Source organism: Balaenoptera borealis (genome assembly GCF_965194805.1).
Source record: "Balaenoptera borealis genome assembly, chromosome: X".
Taxonomy (NCBI): Eukaryota; Metazoa; Chordata; class Mammalia; order Artiodactyla; family Balaenopteridae; genus Balaenoptera; species Balaenoptera borealis.
The window spans coordinates 110,042,827-110,063,944 of record NC_138881.1 but is presented as its reverse complement, the minus strand read 5'-3'; the positions used below and the strand labels follow the sequence as shown (position 1 = coordinate 110,063,944).

General features: G+C 36.5%; 1 protein-coding gene across 13 annotated transcripts in view; it reads left to right on the top strand.

Moving 5' to 3' along the window:
• The window catches only part of IGSF1 (immunoglobulin superfamily member 1), a 453,756-nt gene that overhangs the window by 229,219 nt on the left and 203,419 nt on the right, over positions 1 to 21,118 (top strand). For 10 of the 13 annotated variants that reach the window (XM_082377828.1, XM_082377823.1, XM_082377819.1 and 7 more), the window contains one exon: positions 2,256 to 13,194. The exons of 2 other annotated variants lie outside the window; for them this stretch is intronic. The gene's annotated coding sequence lies outside the window, so the exon portion shown is untranslated. The remainder of the gene's footprint in view (positions 1 to 2,255; positions 13,195 to 21,118) is intronic. One more of the 13 variants, XM_082377813.1, reaches the window with a different exon arrangement.

The window sequence follows — 21,118 nt, the reverse complement described above, 5'->3', positions numbered from 1 at the left end:
ATACTGTAACCAAAACTGTATGGTGCAGGCAGTAAACAGACATATAGACCAATGGAACAGAATAGAGAGTACAGAAATAAATCCTCACATTTGTGGTCAATGGTATTTACCCAAAGAAAATGAAAACACAAATTCGAAAAAATGTATGCAACTCCATGATCATTGCAGTACTGTTCACAGTAGCACAATATGGAAACAACTTGTATCCATTGATGAATAAATGGATAAAGAAAATGTGAGATACACACACACACACACACACACACACACACACACACACACACATTATTCAGCCATAAATAAAACGATCTTGCATTTTGCAAAAACATGGATGGACTTTGAGGGCATTATGCTAAGTGAAATAGGTCAGAAGAAGAAAGACAAATACTGTATGATGTCACTTCTATATGGAATCTAAAAACATCAGACTCATAGAAGCAGAGAGTAGAATGGTGTTTGCTAGGGGCTGAGAGGTGTCAGAAATGGGGATATGTTGGTCAAAGAGTACAAACTTTCAGTTATAAGATGAGTAAGTTCCAGGGTTTTAATGTACAGCATGGTGACTATAGTTAAAGATATTGAGTTTTATACTTGAAAATTGCTATGAGAGTGACTTTAATGTTCTCACCATAACAACAACAAAATGGTAATTATGTGAGGTGAAGGATATGTTAACTAACCTTATTGTCATAAACATTTAAAATATATATTAACATCACGTAATCACATCGTATACCTCAAACTTATACAATTCTATATATATACATACATAAATTATATCTCAATAGAGCAATAGAGCTGGGGAAAAAAGATCTCGAATCAATAACCTAACTTTCTACCTTAAGAAAGTGGAAAAAGAAGAGCAAAATAAACCCACAACAAGCAGAGGAAAGAAAATAAATATTAGACAGAAATAAATGAAATATAGAATAGAAAAACAGGAGAGAAAAACCAATGAAACCAAAAATTTCAACAATGTTGACAAATCTTTTGTGTACAACCCCTCAAAAAAGAGAGAGAAGTCAAATTTCTAAAATCATGAATGAAAGGGGTGGTACTACTATCAACCTTACAGAACTGAAAATGATTGTAAGGGAATATTACTAACAACTGTATGCCAATAAATTAGGTAACCTAGACAAAATGGTCAAATTCATAGAAAAGCACAAACTGCTGAAGCTGACTCAAGAAGAAAGAGAAAATCTAATCATACCTATAACAAGTAAAGAAACTGAATTAGTTATCAGTAAACTCCCCACAAAGAAATCTCAAGACCAAAAGCTTCACAGGTGAATTCTACCAATCATCTAAAGAAGAATTAACATCAAATTTTGACAAATTCTGTAAAATATAGAAGAAGAGCGAACACTACCTAACTCATTCTGAGGCCAGTATTACCCTGCTATCAATGTAGACAAAGAAAACTACCTACTGATATCCCTTATGAATGTAGATAGAAAAAATTTCAGCATAATGTTAACAAATCAAATTTGGCAATGTATAAAAAGGATTATACAGCATCACTAAATGAAGTTTATCCCGTGAATGGAAGAGTGATTCAACATAGGAAAATAGATCAAAATAGTAAACCACATTAAGAGGAACAGGACAAAACTCACAAGATCATTTGGTAGACACAGAGAATATATTTGATAAAATCCAACACCCTTTTATGATAAAACACTCAACAAAATATTAATAGAAGGGAAATTTCTTAACCCAGTAAAGGGCATTATAAAAAGCCCACATATTTCCTCTGTGCTTCTATTCAACACTGTATTGAAGCTTCTAGCCAGGGCATTTATGGAAGAAAGTAAAATAAAATAGAATCCCAGTTGGAAAAGAAGTAAAACTACCTCTATTCACAGATGATATGATTTTCTATATTTCAAATACTAAGGAATGCACACAAAAACTATTAGATCTAGTAAATATGTTTGGCAAGAGTACAGGTATCAAGATCGGTGTACAAAATCAATTGTATTTCTATACACTAGTAATGAAAATCTGAAAACAAAACGAGAAAATAATTCCATTTCCAATAATATAAAAAAAGAATAAAATACTTAGGAAGAACTTTTAAAATATGTGCAAGACTTACTACTGAAAACTGCAAAATATCACTGAAAGTAATTTCTAAAAACCCTAATAAATGGTTCATGGGTTGGATGACTAATGTTAAGATGGCAATACTCCACAAACTGATCTATAGATTCAATGCAATCCTTATCAAAATCCCCCCTGCTTTTTTGCAGAAATTGAGAAGCTGATCCTAAAATTCATATGGAAGTACAAGGGACCCACAACAACCAAAGCAATTGAAAAAGAATAATAAAGTTGGAGGATTCACACTTCTGGATTCCAAAACTTATTGCACAGCTTGAGTCATGGTAAGACAGTGTAGTATTAGCATAAATACAAACATATAGATCAATGGCATGGAATTGAGAATCCAGAAATAAACCCACACATTTATGGTCAGTTTATTTTTTGACAAGTATGCCAAGGGAATTCAATGGGGGAAAGAGTAGTTTTTCAACAAACAGTGCTGGGGAAACTGGATATCCACATGCAAAAGAATGAAGTTGGACTGTTGTCATCTAAAAAAATTAACTCAAAAGTTACAAATTGATTAAAAGACCTTACTGTAATAGCTAAACTATAAAAAATTTAGATAGAAGCCTAGATGTTGATCTTAATGACCTTGTAATATGCAACGGTTTCTTAGCTATGACACCAAAAGCACAATAACAACAAAAAAATGGATAAATTCTACTTTGTCAAAGTTGAAAATATTTGTTCTCAAAGAATGCCATCAGTAAAGTGAAAAAGACAATGAACAGTGTTAAAGAAAATACTAGCAAATAACATATCTGATAAGGGACTTGTATCCAGAATATATAAAGAAATTTTACAACTCAATAATAAAAACACAAATAATCCAATTAAAAATAAGCCAAGGGTTGAACTCGTTATTTTCTGAAGAAGATATACAGATGGCTAGTAAGGACATGAAAAGATGCTCAACGTCATTGATCATGAGGGAGGTGCAAATCCAAATCACGATAAGACTTCACACCCACTATAATGGTTATAATAAAAATATGGACAATACTGTGTTGGCAAGGGTGGAGAAATTGGAATCTTATACATATCTAGTGAGAATGTAAAATGTTGCATTCACTTTCTTTTAATTGGAGTATAATTGCTTTACAACGTTGTGTTAGTTTCTGCTGTACAATGAAGTGAATCAGCTATATGTATACATATAGTCCCTCCCTCTTGGACCTCCCTCCCACCAACCCCCTTCCCACGCATCTAGGTTATCACAGAGCACCGAGCCGACCTTCCTGTGCTTTATAGCAGGTTCCCACTAGCTATCTGTTTTACACATGGTAGTGTATTTATGTCAATCCTAATCACTTTTAAGAACAGTTTTACAGTTGGCCAAAGTTTAACATAGAGTTAACATATGACCCTGCAATTTCACTTCTAGGTATATACTCAAAAACTTGTACATGAATGTTCATAGCCGTATTAATCATAACAGCCCAGAACTGGGAAAATCCAAAGGTTTGTCAACTGATGAATGACTCAACAAAGTTTGGTATATTCATACAATGGAATATTATTCAGCCATTGAAAGTAATAAAGCATTGATATATGCTACAACATGGATAAACCTTGAAAACATTATGCTACGTGAAAGAAGCCAGTCACAAAACTCCACATATACTATGATTCAATTTATATGAAATGGCTAGAATAGTCAGATCTATAGACAGATAATTCGTGGCTGGAGAGGTGGGAAAATGGGGATTGACGGCTTTTTGGGGTAACGAAAATGTTCTAAAATTAGATAGTGGTGATAGTTGCATAACCTTATGAATATATTTTACATTTAACACCACTGAATTGAAAAGGTTAGAAATTTTTAAAAAGACGTTGCATCATGTCACAGAACTTTGGGACCTTTTTAGCTCATTTGCTCATTTTTTGAGAAAATATTCAATATGTGGCCATACATTCAGAAATTAGTATTACACTGTGTAATTTTCATGATGTGATATCTATCTCAAAGCTGTTTAAGCAACTATTAAAACTTATTAGTCTGTCCTTAATTGGAAAACTGGAAAATCTTTACCCCAATTGGTCTTCAGAAAGTAGAGTCTTAATTTTTGTATCTTATCTAAACCTGAGTTGCCGGGGGGTGGGGGGAAAGGATACACAGAATAGCTTAAAGGAAATACATTACATTCACTTCTCCAGATTTATACTTTGGAAATCAAGCTATATCATCAGAGAGATGTATATTTAGACCACATTATTTTGTCTTTTTGCAGAATTATTTAATGAAATTGCCCTTTAACAAAATGCTATCAGCCTGCATTGAGGTATATCATCAAGAGTCCTATGAAGCTAGCTACTTATTGTATTTTACTGACAGAATGCTTTTGAGGACATTGTTCTCTATATTTTCCAATTTTATAAAGACCCACATTATACATTTCTTTCTGGATTTGCTACCCAAAAAAAACTATCTCTCATGAAAATTTTCTTTCATAATACTCTTGTGAACACTATGGCTCTTGTCACTGTATTTCCTCCTTTGCTTTTGCTACTGTGTGGGACTGAGCCAAATTTGTGGGTCATTTCTTAGCATAGTACACAGATTGTTACATAAACTTTGCACATTAACTTTACTAATAGTTTTATATGTATCTTGTATTATGTTTAGCTTTATGATCTGCCTCAAATTGTTTTTTTTTTCTAATCATAGACTAATAGCTCACTGGACAGATTTAGATAGAGAAAGATAAATAGACAAACAGATCCTCATCCTGGCCACAGAAAGATTCATCATGTCAACTACAAACTTACTCTAAATCCTTAAAAATCATTTAACAAATGCATATTGTTGCCAAAAAAAAGTGAGAATAAGGGACTATGACTGGCTCAGTGCAACACAACTACATGATAGGAGTTACAATTCACATATACGTCCTACAGTCATTGTTTGTATGTTATACTTTGTTAATCAGTGATAAGAAACTGGGTTCTCATGTGATGAAAGTTAACCTCTGTTATTGCAGGTCTGATTTCCATTACTATTATGAGCTTGAAATATGAAGGCAACTTAAATTGCCAAGAAGTGTCAAGTGATATGGGGATTTGAGAACATTTATCAACTCATTTCAGCAACATTAACATTTTTATTTGAAATATCCAGTTAAACAGGAAACTTGAAAGGCAATTTTTTGCTTCAATTATTCGTATATCATACTAAAATTTGCTGTAAAAATTCTGGTTGTCTCTTCAAGACATTAAAAGAATGTCACACTATGCCCAGTAAGTTGTTTGATCCTTCTGGAAATGAAAGGATTGACTGATTTACTGATTAATTGAATTTTTCTATTTTTTATTAAATTGTTTGTTGTCATGGCAACCTAGGCTTTGTCTCTTGCTTAAGAAGGAAGCAGATCATGACATTTTTATTACATGTGTTAAAGAATGACAGCCTTGACAAATCCTCCCTTGACATGGAAAAGTGTAACAATATGCCCAGATGCCTGAGGTTGTGGCACTTGCATCTTTGGTGAAGGAGGTGGTCAAATAACTGTGATCCTTCACTATATGAAAGTTCCAGGAAGAAAACTTTTTACCCTAAGTGGTTTTTAGAATGACCACACAATGCTTAACTTTCCTTGGATATGGTCTACAGCATGAAATATCTGGATCAAAAGAGAAAAATCTCAAACATCTAAAAATATTGCTCAAACATCCATTTTTTTAAAAGTAAAAATTGTATATATTTAAGTTGATATTTTGATTTTTACATAGTGAAATGATTACTACAGTTAAGCTAATTAACATTCCCTTCTCACAATTACCATTTTTTTGAGTGTATGGTGAGAGCACCTGGAATCTACTCTCTTAGCAAATTTCCAGTACTCACTACAGTATTATTAACTATAGTCATCATACTGTACATTAGATCTCTAGACTTATTCATCCTATATAACTACAACTTTTTAACCTTTGACCAACATCTCCACATTTCTCCCACCTCCCTGCCACTGGTAACTACCATTTCTTTCCCTGCTTCTATGTATTTGAGTTTTTTAGGTTCCACATATAAGTAAGGTTATGCAGCATCTTTCTTTCTGTATCTGGCTTATTTCACTTAGCATAACATTCTTCAGGGCCATCCATGTTGTCACAAATGGCAGGATCTCCTTTTTAAAGGCCAAATAATATTCTACTGTTTTATTAATTGGAAATTTCTGGATGGTGGATTGAATTTTGCATGAAGATATTTGTCATTGTATAAGAATTACCAGTATGATGGCTTATTCCCTTCACAATCTATGCTGGAACCACACAAAAATGAGAACATAGGACTATCCTTTGGGAGTACTGGTCGTGCTTGGCTGGCCTTAACAAGATGGAGTTGACTTGTTAGATTTGATTTATGAGTGGAGGAGAATGGTCAGAAAGTTAGTTGTTTGATGGAAATACAAGTTTTTTACCCCAAAACCTGTTCACAAGTATAATTTTCCCTATCTCCAAAAATGGAATCTTCGTAAAATTGGTTATTCAAGTCAGAAAATTGAGAGTCATCTTTGTATACTCTTTTCCCTATACCTCTTATTTAAAATTCATTAGCAAATACTGTGTATTCCATCTACAAAATTTGTCTTGTATAGAAACCTGTCTCTCCAGGTACCCTTCTCACACTATCATATATTGCCCGGAACCTCTGTGCAGCTCTAACTTTTCTCTTGCCTTCTCTTTGAATCTATTTTCCACTTTCAACAAGAGCAATCTTTTAAAAAAAACATATAAATCAGAATACTTCACTGCTACGCTTATATCATAACACTGAACTTTCACTGAACTATGGAAAACATCCTGAAGTAAAAAGCATGGTAAGAAGGTATGTGTGTAGAGAGAGAAGGACTCTTGACTTATCTATTCTGGATATCTGTCTTGGGCGGTGATACGAATGTTCATGATGCCAGATGGTGCAAACGTGTCATCTTTAGAATGTTGATCCTGAATTTATGAGGACGAGATTGCACTGAGATAGCCACACTATCTCACTGGGTTCTTCTTTGGAACCAAGAGGAAGAGGGCCTGAAGCACGGGCTGAGATTATGGCCAGCCCAGTGGCCAGATCAAAGCCGAGTGAATCAGTTGCTCAGGGAGGCAAATTGCCACCTGGGCCAATTTCACTCAACAACCAAGCTGGCGGAGAGATGTGACCACCGCCAATGAGCTCTGATTCGTGTAGGTGGAGCTACAGGTATCCCTCTTTCTCTGTGGTGGCTAGGAGGGGGAAAGAGCTGTGGCTAAGCAGACCCAAAGTGTAACGTTTCCTAGGGGGGCCCACTAGACTTCTCCAGGAGTAGAGCACTGACACAGCCTGTGGCAGTCTGGCCCGAGTGGGTTCTGGTCATTGGAAAAATGAGTGGACTCTGCCTGAAGAGTTCATTTTCCTCCGTGAAAAGTTTCCTCTTCCTGCGGCTAGGGGATGTGAGTGGTAATGACTCAGTGCTGTCTAATTACCTCTGCCTTTGGTGACCCCACATCCCAAGGGGTGAGGGCTCAGGGACCAGCCCCCCCCCACAGGTCAGGGAAGATCATTCATTGGCATCATTCAAAGAAAGATGAGGCCATTTTAATAGGGTACGCTCATCTCTAGGTGAGTGTGGAAACTCTGTGACAGGAAGGAAAATAATTGCATTTTCTCCCAAAGCTGCCGGAAATAATTTCTACTTTAATGGTGAAAACAGAACTCTTTACATCTCTGGACATTTTGCATTGTAGGCTGTAATGAGCAAGAAAATGTCTTTCTTTTAATAGCTAATCCTCTGATGCTTCATGCCTGGCAAGGTAAGTTGACGTGGCAAATTATCGTTGTCGAAGAGAGATTGAGCCAGGAACAGCATCCTTGCTTTGTCCACTGCGTCACTTAGCTTGTTAGTGTAGCAAGAACACTGGCACTTGTTTGCAACAGGACATTTTTGAAAGTGTGGCAGTCACCAGCACAGCCCCACACAGATGCAGGAAGAGAGGGAAGACCTCCTGCCCCAACTTCTCCCACTTGTACCAGACTCCTTTAGCTGAATGCACTGGTGTCACCTTTGTTAACAGTTACACCCTTCACCGCCCTCTCTTCCATCTGTCTCCCCACCTCTCTCCTGCTCACCCCCAGCAATTCCCAGGAGTCCCAGGGCGCTGGGATTAGTCTTTCTACTGTAGAGAGCATGATCTAGGGTTTTCTCTCAAGAGCAGGGGTTTCTCTAGAGAGGGTCTGAGCATGAGTGGGCAGGGAGAGATGGCAGAGATAAATGGGTACTCGCACCACATGCCCAGAGTCATAATGTCCGCTGGGACCAGTACTGAGCACTTGCATCCTCTTACTTTGGTCCCTGCTTCTAACTCCATCTCCCTTAGCGTCTTTATTTTCTCTTTGTGGGTATGCATTTTTTTCCAGCGTGTCAGCATAAAGTTGGGGTGCCCTTTAAGCTGAAATGTCTGCCTCATTCTTCTTTCTTTTATGAGTGGAAACTACCCTTAACCTTCTCTGCACTTCACATTCTCTACCTGTGAGGAGGTGTCCATGTTCATAATGAAATGTCTATGATTTTTTGAATGTCCCTTTACTTGGGAAGTCTTATTCACAGTATTTCTGAAAGTCCTGCATTTCAGATATTTAACACTTTAATAAACTTACATTTATGTATATGCTTCCATATTTCCAGCAGTTTTCAATGGAACCATATTTTCTTGACCTTCCACAAAGCATTATTTTGGAATATATTCCATCAAGCATTCTTTTTGGTTTTAATAGAGTTGTGAGTGATTCTTACCAGAATGGATATAGGTAATGTTTTAATACCACCATCATTTATATGTAGTTTTTACATTGTGACTTAAGCATATACAGGGGTTTTTTTTCCTTAAGCCAGCACATTATCTAGATCGGCTCCTTATTTTGCTCTGAACAGACATCTGAGATGGCTATCTAAATAGAAGTACAGTTTTGTGGGTTACATAGACTTTCTCTTGTATATGAATTTCATGACCTGGTGAGTTTATGGATACTCTAGAAAGATCTGTTAAGTTAATCTGGATTTAGATTTCAAATGCCTATTATGTGAGTGGTTCATAAAGAGAAAAGAGGGGAAAATGCTCTTGCCTATACACATTCAAAACTTTGAACTAATTCATTTCTGTAGATCTTTCTTGTGTGGCAAAAAGGAAAAAGATGTAAATCCAAGGTAACTGCCTGATGATATAATTTCTTCAAATAAAGTTTGGCATCTTCTTAGAATTTCTGCATGGCTCCCAAAGAAATATTAAAAATAATATACAACATAACCTTCAAAGAACACATTTACCTCCAAGAATAGAGAACCCACATTGAAGTCTTATTCCTGTCACAGGCGCTGTGGTCACACTAGGAACTGGAATAACCTGACCTCACAAACTCTTCCAGTGAGAGTTTTGTTTAGCTTCCTCTTACAGTACAAACTAACATTGAGCATTTGTGTTAGGCAGTATTTCCATCAAGAAATTTACTAAAAGAGATCACAGAATGTTGAGGTCAGAAGTAACCTTTGAAAGCATCTCATTTAATCTCATTTGTAAATGGGGACTCTTGAGAGCAAAGATGCAGAAACCCATGGAGACAGTGGCAGAGTCCAGACCATTGTTCCATGACAACCAGTAGCTGGTCTTGTGTACATATTTACTGACTCAGCTCATGCCAGCAAGCCCTGTTATGGTGCTCATGACTGAGTCTATTAAAATGTATCCTCAACCCCAGACCTCATTCCCCTTCCACACTGTAGTCTTATACTGCTAAATAATGTACTTTGGTACCTAGATGACTTCCTATTGAGGAAGATTTTTTTTTTAAGTTAGAGGGGGATGTTGGGCATTTGACAACGAATCTGAGAAATAGATGTGTCACTTAGCTATATAGTAATTGATATATAATAGGTTTTCATGTAGTTAAATATAAATTTCAATTTTCATCCAATAATTTTTCATGGCCTTTAGTTTTGAACCATAGGAATTTTATAAGGGTGATTTTTGAAATCATAATTTAAATAAACATATGCTTTTAGAATCTAAACTCTTTGGCTTATGTCCAGCTCATGCTGGTCATCATGACTCCTTCCTTTATGGAAGCCTCTATATCAGTGGTTCCCAACATTGACTGTCCATCAAAATTACTTGTGGAGACTTTTAAAAATGATATGTTCTAGTTACTGTATGAATTTGCTTGTGTGAAATTCCAGGACAGACAAACTAATGTACAGTGAAAGAAAACAGATCAGTGATTGCCTGGTGCCAACGATGTAACAGATTGACTGGGATGGGGTAGGAGGGAACTTTCTGAAGTGATGTAAATGTTTTATATCTTGATTGTGGAGTGATAGTTACACAAGTATATACATTTGTCCCTGCTCACTGAAGTGTACACTTACTTTGTATTTATGGATGAAATTACACTTACATTGCACTTATGGATGAAAATTATACCTCAATAAAGTTAATCACCCTCCAGACACAAAAACATGTGATGAGGACCCACATGCAGAGATTCTGATTAAGTAGATCCAGCATGGGTTCCTTCCTGGTATCAGCCCATGGGATTCTGAGGAGCAGCTGTGATTGAGAACTTCTCTTGAGATACTAGAATCTAAGGTGTGCTTTCTTTGATTGGCCTATGAGATTTCGAATCAAGAATTTTTATCTTCTCCATTTAAAATAACAACATAAAACATCATTTTTAGAGGCATGATTAAATTAATTGACCTCTGTGATAGTGTTAGCAAAGACCCTTTGACCTCTGTGAAAAACAAAGTGAATGTATCTTTTTTTTTTCCACTTAGCATTGTGCTCCATCCATTCACAAGAATGTAGGTTATTTCCATGCTCTGGACTATTGGTTCATCTCCATGGTTTTGTGTGTACACTGTTTCTAGCATTAAAAAATGCATTTGTGAATGTCCAGTGCTTGAGGGGCACTTTCTCTGGGGGTGCCAGACTGCCTAATCTTAAGCAAACACGTACCTTTGGAAACTGTAAAATCTTAGCAGAAGTAAGTAGGGTACTGTGTGTGAAGGCACTGTGTGACAAGGTCTTAGAGGACATACAGAATTTCAATTCCATGGTCATATTGAATTAGCAGCTCTTTTGCCTCAGAATGGTACCATTCCAAAGCAATCTGAATTCCAGTTTGAGCTTTTGAGGAGTCTTAAGCCACTACATCCCAAAGTCCTACACAAAGGCAGCAGATGTAGTCACTACATATCTGGACTCAGTGCTTATATTGTTCCCTATATGCACTTCTTACCCTGTATCATGGCTATCTCCACTTCTAACTTGTGAGCTCCTTCAGGGCAGCAATTGTACAGTTCATGTCTGTGCTACCAGAATTAAGATGTTGTGTGGCCTAGGCAAGGTCCTCAGTAAATGTACATGGAATGAGCTAATGAACTTCAGAAACCAAGCAATCATAACTGCATATTGGAATACAAAAAATACAAGTGAGTTTAAAAATGCAGTGGCCTTCAGAGTTCATTACTTTGTACTAAACATTGTTTCCCTCTTTTGGATTATTTTTGGGTTACTGTCCCAAAAGTTGGATTACATAACCAAAGAGTATGAAAATTTCTCAAAGCATCTACTGCATGCAAAGCATTAGGTTGTGCTCTACATAGGAGATGTAAGAGGCTATGCAGCTAACATATTGGGACAATAGATTGATCTGGTTGACATCACATACCAACTTAATCACTGTTTTCCACGTGAGATCTAAAGGAGGGTCTCTGCTTCAGGTTCCCAGAAATAAAGATCTGTGCTATGAACAAGAAACAGGGAACATAGAAAGGATTTGTACCTGGGAGGGCCCGACAGGGTCCTGCTCAGTTTCAGTCTCATGACTATTACTGCAGGTTATGAGGTCTGTTAGATAAGAATTGTGTTTCTTCTTTAAAAGGAATTTTAGAGCAAAAGGAGCTTGTAGAATCATAATATGATTTTACACATTTGAATAAAATCTGCAGATCTATATAGTTGGGCTGAGAATGCCAACCCCCATGAAGGACAGTGTGACCATTTAGGGAGATTCTTATTATTTATTCTCTCTCTTCTCTCCATCATAGACCTGTCTATTCTCCTCTCTTCCAACCTACTTATTGAATATCTTCTGGATTTATCATAGCAAAACATATGTTCACTTTATAATATTTTGAAAGAAAGAAAAATTAAGATGCAAACACAAAAACAAAACTACAACACTTGCCCCCCAGAAATAACCACTTTTTAAATCTATAAACGTACACATTCATAACCCAAAAGCAACCCCTGTAAATATTTTAACTTTTTCTCCATCCAGGCCTTTTACGTCATCGTCTTAAGGCCATAAACTATATGTAATATTTGGAATTCTTTTCTTTTTTTAAATGACATTCATTTTATTAAGTTTAACAAATAGATAAAAGTAAAAACTATTTAGAAATCAACCATAATGTGATATTACACCCCAGGTATAGTACTATATAATATTCATGTAAAAATAGGTGTCAGATAATATTGATAGATACTGCTTTGGAACTTGCTCCTTTCACTTAGCTGTGTTGTTCTATGGATGTCTCTGTGCCCCTTGAATTCACTCTTTCTTTCTCTGCTCTGTTGTCTGTCCCAGAGGCTGGGACAGACTGTGGAGTAGCCGTGCCCTCTGGCTTCCAGATAGGTCTGGTGAGAGGAAGCCTTGTTACAAAAAAAAAAAAAGATCTGTGCTATGGACTGAATGTTTGTACCCCCAAAATTCATTCATATTTTGAAGCTCTAGTCCCCAATGTGATTGTAACAGGAAGTGGGGAATTTGGGAGGCAATTAGGTTTAGAAAGGTCACGAGGGTGGGGCCCTCATGATGAGATTTATGCCCTTATAACAAGAGGAAGAGATAGGAGATCTCTATCTCTGTCTGTGTTTCTGTCTATCTGTCTCTCTCTCTCTCCACCTCCTTCTCCCTCTCCTTCTCCTTCTCCTTCTCTTTCTCTCATGTGAGGATATTGCAAGAAGGAAGCCATCTGCAAACCAGGAAGAGAGCTCTCACCAGACACTGAATCTGCCATCATCTTGATCATGGACTTCCCAGCATCCAGAACTGTGAGAAATAAATGTTTGTTTTTTAAGCCACTCAGTATATGGTATTTTGTTATATCAGCCCAAAGTAAGACAGCCTGCACTATTCTATTAAGCAGCAGTCTATATTCTACATATCTCCATAGATTGCTGTGTGTGTTTGTGTGTGTCTGTGTGTGTGTACAGAAATTCTAACTATTGATATTCTTACTAATGAAATATCCTGCTGTTGAGCTAATAAGATGTAGCAGTTGTGACGAGGGATGCCCAAAAGAATGACAGCTTGCTGACAAAATTTGTTTTACATCTATGTGATCACATTTCAAGTGTTCCCTTTTGGGGTGCTTGTCTCAGTATATAAGTGCCCTTTGTTGTGAAACCTTGGCTCACTCATCCTTATCAACATTTGTCCAATTTCCAAATTACCATGTATTTCTTCCTCTAAAGTTTATCCTTCACTGATTTCTGTTTTTCCCCTGTCACAGACTCAAAGGTGCTGGTGAAAATTTTGGCAGAAAGAGGACCATTTTCTTTTCCTGCTCTGTAATTCGAATGCTGACATTTTGCTCTTTGTATTAAATGTTATCTTCCATCCTCCCTGGCCTAGGTACTTTACCTCACAATCAGATATCCCCTGCTCTATCCTGTAATCATGTCCCAGGTTTGTTACATCCAACAAGTGATGGAGTTATCAGTACTGTGTTTTTAGGAAGTCCAACCATTTTATCTGACGTTTATGAGCCCAAATCATCAGGAGCTTCTTTTGTGACATTTCTCCACTCTTGATACTCTCATTCTCAAACACCCACATAATGAATTACTTGTTCTTTTTCATTGGGGGCTTCATCCAGATGATTCTTGTCTTCTACATGTTCATCGTTGCCACTCTCTTGAGAATCTTCTTAGCTGAAGTCAAATCCAAAGACTTTTCCGCTTTATCTTCACATTTGACTGATGTCACTCTCTTCTATGGGTCCATTACATTTATATATATGTGACATTCTTCCAACTATTCTCTGGATCAAGACCAGGCCATATCAGTTTTCTACATGGTGATAATTCTTTTGTCAAACTGCATTATCTATTGCCTAAGAAAAATGGAAGTGATAGATTTCTTGAAAATCTCCTCTATAAGGTTCAAGGCCAGTCTGGGTAAGAACTACACAGAAAATGCTTAAGAAACTTCTTATTTTTCTTCATGTTTGATACAAAATTAAATTACTTTGAGCTAAATGTTTCCTCTGATTCTTCATTACCACTCTTTCTTCTACATCAATTTTTATTTTCAAGTTATCTTCTTTCCTTATTTTAGAATGGACTTGAGGACATGGGTAGGGAGAAGGGGAAGCTTGGATGAAGTGAGAAAGTAGCATCGACATATATACACTACCAAATGTAAACTAGATAGCTAGTGGGAAGCAGCCACATAGCACAGGGAGATCAGCTCGGTGCTTTGTGACCACTAGAGGTGTGGGATAGGGAGTGCGAGAGGGAGGTGCAAGAGGGAGGGGATATGGGGATATATGTATACATATATATATATGATTTATATATGAATCAGTGAAAGCTGATTCACTTTGTTATACAACAGAAACTAACATCAAATTTCCAGATGACTTGGAACAGAATTAATGTTCTTTTTTGCCCTCAGGGTCTAAAATTGTAAGGAGGAAAGGAAGAGAGGATATTCACATTTTCTAAGCATGTATCATGTGCCAGGTACTTTATACCCAATATTTTATGTAATCCCTGAAACAAATCACTGAGATAGGTATTATTAACTTCATTTTTCACATGAAGAAACTTGAGTACTAAATAAGTGAAGTGAGTTACCCAAGATCATACAGTTAGGAATTGGAAGAGCTGAGAGGCAAAGCCAGGTCTGTTTGATACTGTGTCCACTGATATACTCGCAAAATATATATATATATATATATTTATATATATTTATATATCTCCTTCACCATAACTTCCAGTAGGCATTTCATTCTTTGCTGGCTCAGAGTATAAAAGCATCTTAGGCTAAACACCATTTGATTTGGTCTCTTCTGGCCTTAAGATATGACTCTCTACCTTAAAGGCACCCTCCTTTCTCTGTGCAAAACATTCTGGCCAGTGGCCATGCACTGATAATACTAGTAGCTACTCAGCTACTCTCTGTATGTCCACACAGTTCTGGTCCTGTCCCACCAATTCTGTGTTATCTTACTAAGTCAGTTGTGTTTTTCCAGAATCTCTTTGTGTTAGTTACACTTGTTTTTGTAAGTATAATTTTAGTTAAATTTAATACAATTATATTAACCAACACAATATGAAGACAAAAGAAGTTTGTTTCTACGAAAAGTAAGTTACATGCATTGAAAAGACTAAATAAAGGCAGGTCAGTAAATATTGTTGTTGAATTAGATGTAAAAGATTGTGGACAAAACTGAAAGCTACCCAAGGAGGATAATGCACTTAGCTTGCTTTCCAAATGTCCTTGAGTTCCGCTTCACTTTAAAGAACCTGAAACTGGAAGTCAAAGATGATGCATGAAGGGTAAGGTTCAAAAAGCAAAAATAAGCAAATGGGGTTACATCAAACTAGAAGACTTCTGTACAGCAAAGGAAACCATCAATAAAGCAAAAAGATAACCTACTGAGTGGGAGAATATATTTTCAAATGATATATCCAATAAGGGATTAATATCCAAAATATATAAAAAACTCATAAAACTCAACAACAATAAAAAACAAACAACCTGGTTAAAAAGTGAGCAGAGGAGCTGAATAGACATTTTCCAAAAGAAGACATACGGATGGCCAACAGCCACATGAAAAGATGTTCCACATCACTAATTATTAGGGAAATGCAAATCAAAACCACAATGAAATATCACCTCACACCTGTCAGAATGGCTATTATCAAAAAGATGGTGAGGGTATAAAATAAATAACTAATAAGAAACTGCTGTATAATAAATAAATAAATAAAATAGTGGCAAAAAAAAGATGGTGAGGATGTGGAGAAAAGGGAACCCTCATACACTGTTGGTAGGAATGTAAATTGGTGCAACCACTATGGAAGACAGTATGGAGAGTCCTCCAAAAAAATTAAGAATAGAACTACCACTTGACTGAGCTATCCCACTTCTGGGTATTTATCTAAAGAATATGAAAACACTAATCTGAAAAATATATGCATCCTTATGTTCATTGTGGCATTATTTAAAATATCCAAGATAAGGAAACAACCTAAGTGCTCATCAGTGGATGAATGGATAAAGAAGATGTGGTATACATACACAATGGAATACTACTCAACCTACAAAAAGATGAACTCTTGCCATTTACAACAACATGGATGGACCTTGCTGGTATTATACTAAGTGAAATAAGTCAGATTAAGAAAGACAAATACTGTATAATTTCACTCATATGTGGATTATAGAAAACTAATAAACAAACAAACAAACAAATGAACATATCAAACCAAAAAAAACAAACTTGTAGACGCAGAAAACAGAGTAGTAGTTACCGGAGGAGGACGAGTGGTGAGGGGAAGGAAAAATGGGTAAAGGAGATTAGCTGTATGGTTATGGATGAATACTAAATTTTGGTGGTGAGCACATTGTAGCATATACAGAAATATGAAATATAATGTACACTTGACACTGATATAATGTTATAAATCAATGTTAACTCAAAAAAATAAAATTACATTATTTATTCTGATGGAAAATTATAATCAGCCTAAATGATTTATAATAGGGGAATGGTTAAATAAATCATGAAATAGCCATAGCATAGAATATTATACATTTTTGCTTATTGCATATGTTTATAATTTTTAGTAATGAAAAGTGGAAGACTCATATAATCTTTTTTTAAATTAATTTTTATTGGAGTATAGTTGCTTTAAAATGTATTAGTTTCTACCTTATAGCAAATTGAATCAGCTATACGTATACATATATGCCCTCTTTTTTGGTTTTCCTTCACATTTAGGTCACCACAGAGAATTGAGTAGAGTTCCCTGTGCTATACAGTAGACTCTCATTAGTTATCTATTTTATACATAGTATCAATAGTGTATACAAGTCAATCCCAATCTCGCAGTTCATCGCACCGCCCCCTTTCCCCCTTGGTATCCATATCTTTGTTCTCTACGTCCGTGTGTCTACTTCTGCTTTGCAAATAAGATCATCTGTACCATATTTCTAGATTCCACATATATGTGTTAATATACAATACTTGCTTTTCTCTTTCTGACTTACTTCACTCTGTATGACAGTCTCTAGGTCCGTCTACATATCTACAAATGACGCAATTTCCTTCCTTCTTATGGCCGAGTAATATTCCATTGTATATATGTACCACATCTTCTTTATCCATTCCTCTGTTGATGGACATTTAGGTTGCTTCCATGTCCTGGTTATTGTAAACAGTGCTGCAATGAACATTGGGGTGCATGTTTCTTTTTGAATTATGGTTTTCCAGGATATATGCCCAGGAATCAGATTGCTGGATAATATGGTAGTTCTATTTTTAGTTTTTAAAGGAACATCCGTACTGTTCTCCATCTGTACCAATTTACATTCTCACCAAAAGTGCCAGAGGCTTCCCTTTTCTCCACACCCTCTCCAGCATTTACTGTTTGTAGATTTTTTGATGATGGTCATTCTGACCAGTGTGAGGTGACACCTCATTGTAGTTTTGATTTGCATTTCTCTAATTATTAGTGATGCTGAGCATCTTTCCATGTGTTAGTTGGCCACCTGTATGTCTTCTTTGGAGAAATGTCTATTTAGGTCTTCCACCCATTTTTTGATTGGGTTGTTTGTTTTGTTGTTGTTGTTGAGCTGCACGGGCTGTTTGTATATTTTGGAGATTAATCGTTTGACAGTTGCTTTGTTTGCAAATAATTTCTCCCATTCTGAGTGTTGTCTTTTCTTCTTGTTTATGGTTTGCTTTGCTGTGCAAAAATCTTTTAAGTTTAATTAGGTCCAATTTATTTTTGTTTTTATTTTCCTTACTCTAGGAGGTGGATCAAAAAGATCTTGCTGCAATTTATGACAGACAGTGTCCTGCCTATGTTTTCCTCTAAGAGTTTTACAGTATCCAGCCTTACACTTAGGTCATTAATCAATTTGGAGTTTATTTTTCTGTATGGTGTTCAGGAGTATTCTAATTTCATGCTTTTACATGTAGCTGTCCAGTTTCCCCAGCACCACTTATTGAAGAGACTGGTTTTTCTCCATTTTATATTTTTGCCTCTTTGTCATAGATTAGGTGATGATAGGTGCATGGGTTTATCTCCGGGCTTTCTATCCTATTCCATCTATCTATATTTCTGTGTCTGTGCCAGTACAATAATGTCTTGATTACTGCAACTTCTAATATAGTCTGAAGTCAGGTAGCCTGATTCCTCTGGCTCTGTTTTTCTTTCTCAAGACTATTTGGCTAGTGGGGGTCTTTGGAATTTCCATACAAATTGTAAAATTCTTGTTCTAGTTCTGTGAAAAATGCTATTGGCAATTTGATAGGGATTGCATTGACTCTATAGATTGCTTTGATGAGTATAGTCATTTTCTCAGTATTGATTCTACCAATCCAAGAACATGATATATCTCTACATTTCTTTGTGTCGTCTTTGATTTCTTTCATCAGTATCTTATAGTTTTCTGAGTACAGGGCTTTTGCCTCGTTAAGTAGGTTTATTCCTAGGTATTCTATTCTTTTTTTTTTAACATATTTATTGGAGTATAATTGCTTTCCAGTGGTGTGTTAGTTTCTTTTTTATAACAAAGTGAATCAGCTATACATATACATATATCACCATATCTCCTCCCTCTTGTGTCTCCCTCCCACCCTCCCTATCCCACCCCTCTAGGTGGTCACAAAGCACCGAGCTGAGCTCCCTGTGCTATGCGGCTGCTTCCCACTAGCTATGTATTTTACATTTGGTAGTGTAAACATGTCCATGCCACTCTCTCATTTCGTCCCAGCTTACCCTTCCCCCTCCCTGTGTCCTCAAGTCCATTCTCTACATCCGTGTCTTTATTCCTGTCCTGCCCCTAGATTCTTCAGAACCATTTTTTTTTCAGATTGCATACATATGTGTTAGCATACGGTATTTGTATTTCTCATTCTGACTTACTTCACTCTGTACGACAGACTCTAAGTCCATCCACCTCTCTACAAATAACTCAATTTCATATCTTTTTATGGATGAGTAATATTCCATTGTATATATGTGCCGCATCTTCTTTATCTATTCATCTGTTGATGTACACTTAGGTTGCTTCCATGTCCTGGCTATTGTAAATAGTGCTGCAATGAACATTGTGGTACATGACTCTTTTTGAATTATGGTTTTCTCAGGGTATATGCCCAGTAGTGGGATTGCTGGGTCATATGGTACTTCTATTTTTAGTTTTTTGTTTTTGACTCAGAGGTAGTGTTTTTTTTTTTTTAACATCTTTAATGGAGTATAATTGCTTTACAATGGTGTGTTTGTTCCTGCTGTATAACAAAGTGAATCAGCTGTACATATACATATATCCCCATATCTCCTCCCTCTTGCGTCTCCCTCCCACCCTCCCTATCCCACCCCTCTAGGTGGTCACAAAGAACTGAGCTGATCTCCCTGTGCTATGCAGCTGCTTCCCACTAGCTATGTATGTTACATTTGGTAGTGTATATATGTCCATGCCACTCTCTCACTTCATCCCAGCTTACCCTTCCCCCTCCCCATGACCTCAAGTCCATTCTCTACCTCTGAGTCTTTATTCCTGTCCTGCACCTAGGTTCTTCAGAACCTTTTTTTTTTTAGATTCCATATATATGTGTTAGCGTACAGTATTTGTTTTTCTCTCTCTGTCTTCACTCTGTATGACAGACTCTAGGTCCATCCACCTTACTACATATAACTCAATTTCTTTTCTTTTTACGGCTGAGTAATATTCCATTGTATATGTGTGTCACATCTTCTTTGTCTAGTCATCTGTCAATGGACACTTAGGTTGCTTCCATGTCCTGGCTGTTGTAAATACTGCTGCAATGAACACTGTGGTACATGACTCTTTGAATTATGGTTTTCTCAGGGTATATGCCCAGTAGTGGGATTGCTGGGTCATACGGTAGTTCTATTTTTAGTTTTTTAAGGAAATTCCATAGTGTTCTCCATAGTGGCTGTATCAATTTACATTTCCACTAACAGTGCAAGAGGGTTCCATTTTCTCCACAGCCTCTCCAGCATTTATGGTTTGTAGATTTATTTATGATGGCCATTCTGACCATCATCATGGTGTGAGGTGATACCTCATTGGACTTTTGATTTGCAGTTCTCTAATGATTAGTGATGTTGAGCATCCTTTCATGTGTCTGTTGGCAATGTGTATATCTTCTTTGAAGAAATGTCTGTTTAGACCTTCTGCCCATTTTTGGATCCAGTTGTTTGTTTTTTTGATATTGAGCTGCATGAGCTGCTTGTATATTTTGGAGATTAATCCTTTGTCAGTTGCTTCGTTTGCAAATATTTTCTCCCATTCTAAGGGTTGTCCTTTCGTCTGGTTTATGGTTTCTGTTGCTGTTCAAAAGCTTTTAAGTTTCATTAGGGCCCACTTACTTTTGTTTTATTTCCATTTCTCTAGGAGGTGGGTCAAAAAAGATCTTGCTATGATTTATGTCATAGAGTGTTCTGCCTATGTTTTCCTCTAAGAGTTTGATAGTGTCTGGCCTTACATTTAGGTCTTTAATCCATTTTGAGTTTATTTTTGTGTATGGTGTTAGGGAGTGTTCAAATTTCAGTCTTTTACATGTAATTGTCCAGTTTTTCCAGCACCACTTACTGAAGAGGTTGTCTTTCCTCCATTGTATTTTCTTGCCCCCTTTCTCAAAGATAAGGTGACTATATGTGCATGGATTTATCTCTGGGCTTTCTATCCTGTTCCACTGATCTATATTTC